The sequence below is a fragment of the Musca domestica genome, unplaced genomic scaffold (assembly GCF_030504385.1).
Source record: "Musca domestica strain aabys unplaced genomic scaffold, Musca_domestica.polishedcontigs.V.1.1 6, whole genome shotgun sequence".
NCBI lineage: Eukaryota > Metazoa > Arthropoda > Insecta > Diptera > Muscidae > Musca > Musca domestica.
The window spans coordinates 4,418,185-4,425,397 of record NW_026712363.1 but is presented as its reverse complement, the minus strand read 5'-3'; the positions used below and the strand labels follow the sequence as shown (position 1 = coordinate 4,425,397).

General features: G+C 35.1%; 1 long non-coding RNA gene across 1 annotated transcript; it reads right to left on the bottom strand.

Moving 5' to 3' along the window:
- Window positions 1–5,939: 5,939 nt before the first annotated feature.
- On the bottom strand, window positions 5,940–6,282 carry LOC131805671 (uncharacterized). Its single transcript, XR_009343763.1, has 2 exons — window positions 6,156–6,282; window positions 5,940–6,090 (listed from the first exon to the last, which is right to left on the bottom strand). It is a non-coding gene; the product is annotated as an uncharacterized LOC131805671 (long non-coding RNA).
- Window positions 6,283–7,213: the final 931 nt, after the last annotated feature.

The window sequence follows — 7,213 nt, the reverse complement described above, 5'->3', positions numbered from 1 at the left end:
ACGGATTTGCATTTGTTCCCGTACAAAATTCAATTGACGCAAAGAATATTGCCTGCGGACAAGCCTCGTCGATTGGAATGGGCCCAAAGGTCCGTCGAATATGGGCAACCCTGTATAGTTGTTAGCTGTTGGTCCTAATCTCTCAACACTTCAAGCAATCGCTAGAAAATCGCGAAAAAGCCAACATCCCTTTCAAGTCGAAATCAATCAGCATGCATACATAAAGTATTCTACATTTCGCAATTTTAGGAAACATGAAATATAGGAATATATTATCTAATGTGGTATCGCTGTTCCTTAACCGCAAAATAAGTTTCCGAACCATCGCTTTTGGCTTTTAGTAAAGTACAACGGCGATTTTCTTATTATTAGGCAAAAAATATGTTCACATTGCCCTGCAGTGAAATTTTATATCAAAAAAAGCATACCTATTGTATATCAAGAAAAGGAATTAAATCACAAAATCTCATATCGACTTTGACACTAGTATTACCATGGCAGAAGAATACAGGTAGATGCATCAACGCTTGGGAGCATTGATATGTCAAAAAAATGTAAATGTTCTTTAAAATATAAGTAGATTTTAATATGTTTTCTTATACGACGTCATTCAGAGGTTATTATAATTCGTGTTTTTCAACAATTTTTGCAAATTTAAATAATTTTTCATTCAACATTTTCAATTTCAAAATTGGTTTGACAGTTCATTGTCCCAGCAGCTGTGTCAATGCGTCTACCTATATTCTTCTACCATGAGTATTACTATAGAGTCAAACCAGCTGGGACTTACTGTTACCTGTAATAATTGTACCATGACCATGGTAGAAGAATATTCTTCTACCATGATACATAAAAAAAATGACGAAAAACATATTTGCCTCAAAATTCTTCCGTCAAAGCGAAAATATTTATTTTCGCCTCAAGCATGCCTTTTGACATTTCATCTGATAAAATAACAGCTGTTTTTAGATAAATTCGCTCGAAAGAAGACCTTACAATTGATGAAAAAGGAGTTTTAGGTTGACTTAGTTCGATTTTGGACCTAGGCTCCTTGGTTCATTTCCGAAGAAGCCAACCGACGACTTAAGCCAGGCATATAAGCGCTTTATGTATTCCCACCTTAATACCAATTCGTTTAAAAATGAAGCGATATTAAATTCAATCATTCCACAATGGGGCCGATGGCATGTTTTTGAGGCAGCAAATCGTATTATCAAGTTAGTCGTTTGAATAAAAAATGAATGGAATTATGTTCAGAACACTTTCAAAACCTCGAAAACAAAAAATTACAATCTGGCAACAACAACTATGTGTAGTGTCTTTTGATATAGTTTTTGTTTTCGTTCGTGTGTCGTTTGGAGTAGAACCTTCCGTATTGGGACGTATTTTGGAAACGAAAAGCATTCTTTAAAAGATAAAAAGGTATTTTTGGTTTGGTTCAAGACAGAGCCTTCAAGTTAGCAGCTTCATTTGATCCGTCCTTGTCAACTACATATTTTAACGAGTATGGAAAAGACAAAAGTTAAGCTGCGCCGACAGTATGATACCCTGCATCAAATACATAGGCCCGTTTTTATATATTCCTTTATAGTCCACATTTGTTATCCCTTACTTTAGTGAAAGTAGGAAAAGTGAAGTATAAAGTTCTCATTATCCGGTTCTCATTATCTCATTAAGGATGCGGACCAGCTTCGTAAAACTACAGAAATACAGCCCTGAGCATGATCAAAGTATAAGGTCCCCCTTCCAGCTCAGCTGATTACCAAACAATCTGTCAATTAAATTTTCATTCGCTGCAACCAAAAACTTCAAAACTATTGTAAAAGAATACAGATAGCATCGCATAGTTGCTGGGGCAATGAACTGTCAAACCAATTTTTAAATTGAAAATTTTAAATGAAAAGTTATTCAACTTTCTAAAAGTTGTTGAAAAATGCAGAGCTGTTATACATACAAAAAATTGACAACAAACAAATTCGGCACAAAAATCTTCTGTCAAGGCGAATATATTTATTTTCGCCTCAAGCATGAATTTTGACATTTCATCTGATAAAATAACAGCTGTTTTTAGATTAATTCGCTCGAAGGAAGACCTAATAATTGGGCCATGGCCCTGAGGCTAAGCCCGCTTCCTGTCAGACTCATTCTAAATTATATACAACAAGTTGTTTTAATTTTTTTTGTTCATATTTTCCCCCATTTTTAAAATGAGTTAAATGGCGCGAAAAATGAATGAAATGTTTGGATTTTCTTTCAAAAATATGATCTAAACTATTCAGTCTTTCACTTTTATGGCTAAACTGTTTAATTGCTGCTCAACTTCAGAGAAACTAGAAAAATGCAACTCTGTGCTGGAGACTTATATGTCAAATAGACTTCTAAATATGCAACAGTTGGTTTTGTTTATTTTTAATTTTTGAACCAAATTCTTATATTGGTGAAAACCAGCGAATGGAATGGGTAATTTTTGGGTAATTCCCCAAGATTGAATATGAAATAGAAGGACAATACAGTTTTATCCCAAAATTGTTCTCTCGATTCGTAATTCATAGCAAAAAAAATTCCTTTTTTCAAAAATTTTGTTTGTTGATTTTAATGGGAATTTATACGAAAATACATGAAACTCTCACTAATATGAATAGAAGAAATTTTGTGTAAATGTTGACATTTTGAACATATTTTTGTATGTTTCTATTTTTAAATTCTGCTGGAGAGACACTTGTCAAACGTTTTTTCTGCCGATACAACCATTTTGAAAATATTGCCTATTTTGTTTTCAGTTTTCTGTGGAAATTTCGACTCGTGGACAAAATGCACACCTCGGATGAGAGAGAAAACCAAATTTACTTTCGAGTTTTGCCTTATTAAGGCGAAGATCATATGTTTTATGATTTATGTGTTTGATTTCTCTTTCATCTCAAGGATGTTAGTTCTTGTGTAAGCCTCCAATTAAGATTTACTTTTGGTCTGCCTTTAGGGATCAAACACCCAGAATTACCAGCTAAAAGTGTTACTAAAATCTTCACAATACCTGATATATGGATTCTGTACTAAAGCAAAAACTTATTCTAGGAACACAATTGGAGCGAAAGACGAATTTCGCCCTACGCGGCGACAATACCGACGAAATTATAAAACAGCTGATGAAGTTGTTTACTTTTTGCTCATTTGTTGACTACAATGAATCAGAGAATTGTAAAGTTTATTAAAATTGTTAAAATAATGAACATAATGTATATTATAGTAAAAGCTTATCTGCTTGCTTTTTTGAACATTCTTGTAGTCTTTTGAAGCCAAATAATACAAGAACTCATAATTCTTTACATTCTCTATTATAATTTCACTTATGTCCATCTTCTCTATTATAAATTAACTGATATCCATCTTCACTCAGGCGCAAGTACACAAATAAATAAACAAATTAATTATGTTTTTTATACGAGTAACAGATAGTAGAGTGACCATAACAAATTTTAAAGTTAAAAGTAACTTTATTTACTAAAACACATAAAATTCGTGGGAGTATGGCCACCTTGTATTGTTTTGTTCGCCATTCGCCTGCGTATGAAATAGAAATAAAGCTAATTGAGTTCGCGGCGTCCGACGAAATTTTCGCCGGCGCCGTGATTGTGTGCATTTCCATGTACACATATGTTTTTTATTTTTGACGACGAACATAAGCCGCGAAAAATTCGTCGTTCGCTCCAATTCTGTTCCTAGCATTACGCTGACAATTTTTTTGTAACGAGTTTAAGGGTACAAGTATATAAAATACATAAGGGTGGAAATACATAAAGCGCTTATCTGGCTGGCTGAAGTCATCGGCTGGCTTCTTCGGAAATGAACAAAGGAGCCTAGGGCCAAAATCGAACTAAGTCAACCTAAACTTCCTTTGTTCATCTACGAAGAAGCCAGCCGATGACTTAAGCCAGCCAAATATGCTCTTTATGTAGTTCCAGCCTAAAAGGCTTGATGTCAAGGCTAGGCATATTAATGTCAAATTATAATGGATAACGACGGCAGGATTTTAGTGCGACTCTGTACTCCCTTTATGAAATGTTACAAAATATGCCTAGCCAAGGTAGATGTACTAGGTAATCGCATCAGCCCAGCTGACGGCACCATTAAATGTCAAAACAAATTGTTGTAATGAAGAATTCGCCCTAAATGAATGCAACAACAAATTTGTTTATGTTGTCTTCCCTAAAAGTACCTTTTTATAATATTTCAAATAATTTAAGAACAAGTTAAGGGTGAAACCAGTAAAAAAAAATTAAAAGAAAATGAAGGAAGGAGGTTAGAATGGAGTGCAGCTTTAAGAATTAAGTTAGCCTCAACAAACACATCGTTTCTGATTGGTTGAATTTGCCGCAACCTTTAAATGTCATGGCGAATCTATGTTTTTCGCCTTAGATGCCAATTTTGACATTTGAGGGGACCACAAAAGTTGCTTTGTTGTAGCAATTCGCCGATGCGGTTACCTGTTAGATCTACCTTGTGCCTAGCCATGACTTCAAGCTTCTTAGGCTGGAAATACATAAAGCGCATATTTGGCTGGCTTAAGTCATCGGCTGGCTTCTTCGTAGAGGAACAAAGGAGTTTTAGGTTGACTTAGTTCGATTTTGACCCTAGGCTCCTTTGTTCATCGGCTGGCTTCTTCGGAAATGAACAAAGGAGCCTAGGGCCAAAATCGAACTAAGTCAACCTAAACTTCCTTTGTTCATCTACGAAGAAGCCAGCCGATGACTTAAGCCAGCAAATATGCGCTTTATGTATTTCCAGTTTTATGTACCTGCAGCTTTAAGCTGGTACATTAAGGAGGTAGAATAGCTTCGTAAAACTACATAACAGTCGCTCTTCAACTTTTGTTGACATTAGACTACTCTCTCCCGCTGGTCGCTTACCTTTCATTTTTAACATCAACAACAACAAACCAAAACCTGCAAACACACACACACTTACAAATGGTTTTTCTCGGTCTTCGTTTTTAATTTAAAACAAGTGTTTCACACCATATTTAAATTAAAAATATAATTTTAAAGAATTTAAAATGGGGGGAGTAGGGGATCCTAAAAAAAGAATCCATTTTGTATTCCACGTATCATCCTGGCCCTTTTTTTGTTCTAGTTTCTTCAGAAACTCCAATAAGCACAAGGAGGAAAAATTGCGAATTGCACCTTTATGCCAAATTCCAAAAAATTAATGTTATGGATTATGCCTGCAAAAACATTGGTTATAACACATTTAGATTAACCTTTAATAATGCTAACTCAGCGAAAAATTTTGCGCAAAATAAGAACTTAAAGCAAATAGGCTTAAAAGCATTCATTCCTGAAAGATTTGTTCAGCGCTTTTACATCATTAAAAACGTACCAAAAAGTATCTCAGCCATTACCATTAAGCAACAAATAGAAGCTAATAACGATATGGATGTTGTCTCAGTTTATCGTTTCACAAGGAAAAATGAAAATAATACTCTGGAATATACCGAAACTATCAAAATTGGTATCATATACGATGGTGTACCTACCGAAATATTCATGTGTGGAACCAAAATAACCCCGGAACTGTATGTGCCACTAGTACGTCTCTGCTTGAACTGTGGACGTCTAGGACACATAGCTATTCGTTGCAGGTCAATGCAGGTCCCAACAAGTGTCCAAAAGAACAAAAATGTCAAGATTGTCGCTCAAGTACTACATGCAAAGATATATGCAGCTCCCCGCGTTGCATCCTATGCAGCAGTATTGATCATTTCGCTACAGATTCCAGTAAATGCCCAAAATGGAAATCCGAAAAAAATAAGGAGTATCATGGCCCTCTCCAATCTGTCAAGAAAGGAAGTTGTTCAGAAGTATCCTGAAACACAAAATCGCTTCCAAATTCTTTCAGAAGAAAAATACAATAATGCATTCCCCCCTCTAATAAAAAACAGTGCACCAAAAAGAAGTGTTTATGAAGAAATAAACAAAAGAGTTACAAAAACAAAATATAGCCAAGTTGCTTCACCCAGAATTCAAATACGTCACGCCATTGCCGATCCAATCCAAATATCGCCTTCCAAGCCCACCTTCAGCCAAGATAATTTCTCTAAAGTTACAGAATTAGAAAAAAACTCTTAATCTTTTTGCAAAAGAAATGTCAAAGATACTCACATCTCTTAATAGCACAGAAGGCTTAAATGTACTAAAAAGTTTCCAGCAGTCACTGCTTCCATTTGCAACAAACAGCTTTTTAACAGGAACCAAAATTACAGTCCCCACAGACGACTCACATCCTGCAATTTTTAATAAATAAATAAATTAATATGAATCTACTACAATACAACGTACAAAGTTTAACAAAAAAACAAAAAATTTTTGAATTCCACCTAAAAAAAAAAGTTGAAGAGCGACTGTTATGTAGTTTTACGAAGCTATTCTACCTCCTTAATGTACCAGCTTAAAGCTGCAGGTACATAAAACTGGAAATACATAAAGCGCATATTTGCTGGCTTAAGTCATCGGCTGGCTTCTTCGTAGAGGAACAAAGGAGTTTTAGGTTGACTTAGTTCGATTTTGACCCTAGGCTCCTTTGTTCATCGGCTGGCTTCTTCGGAAATGAACAAAGGAGCCTAGGGCCAAAATCGAACTAAGTCAACCTAAACTTCCTTTGTTCATCTACGAAGAAGCCAGCCGATGACTTAAGCCAGCAAATATGCGCTTTATGTATTTCCAGTTTTATGTACCTGCAGCTTTAAGCTGGTACATTAAGGAGGTAGAATAGCTTCGTAAAACTACATAACAGTCGCTCTTCAACTTTTGTTGACATTAGACTACTCTCTCCCGCTGGTCGCTTACCTTTCATTTTTAACATCAACAACAACAAACCAAAACCTGCAAACACACACACACTTACAAATGGTTTTTCTCGGTCTTCGTTTTTAATTTAAAACAAGTGTTTCACACCATATTTAAATTAAAAATATAATTTTAAAGAATTTAAAATGGGGGGAGTAGGGGATCCTAAAAAAAGAATCCATTTTGTATTCCACGTATCATCCTGGCCCTTTTTTTGTTCTAGTTTCTTCAGAAACTCCAATAAGCACAAGGAGGAAAAATTGCGAATTGCACCTTTATGCCAAATTCCAAAAAATTAATGTTATGGATTATGCCTGCAAAAACATTGGTTATAACACATTTAGATTAACCTTTAATAATGCTAACTCAGCGAA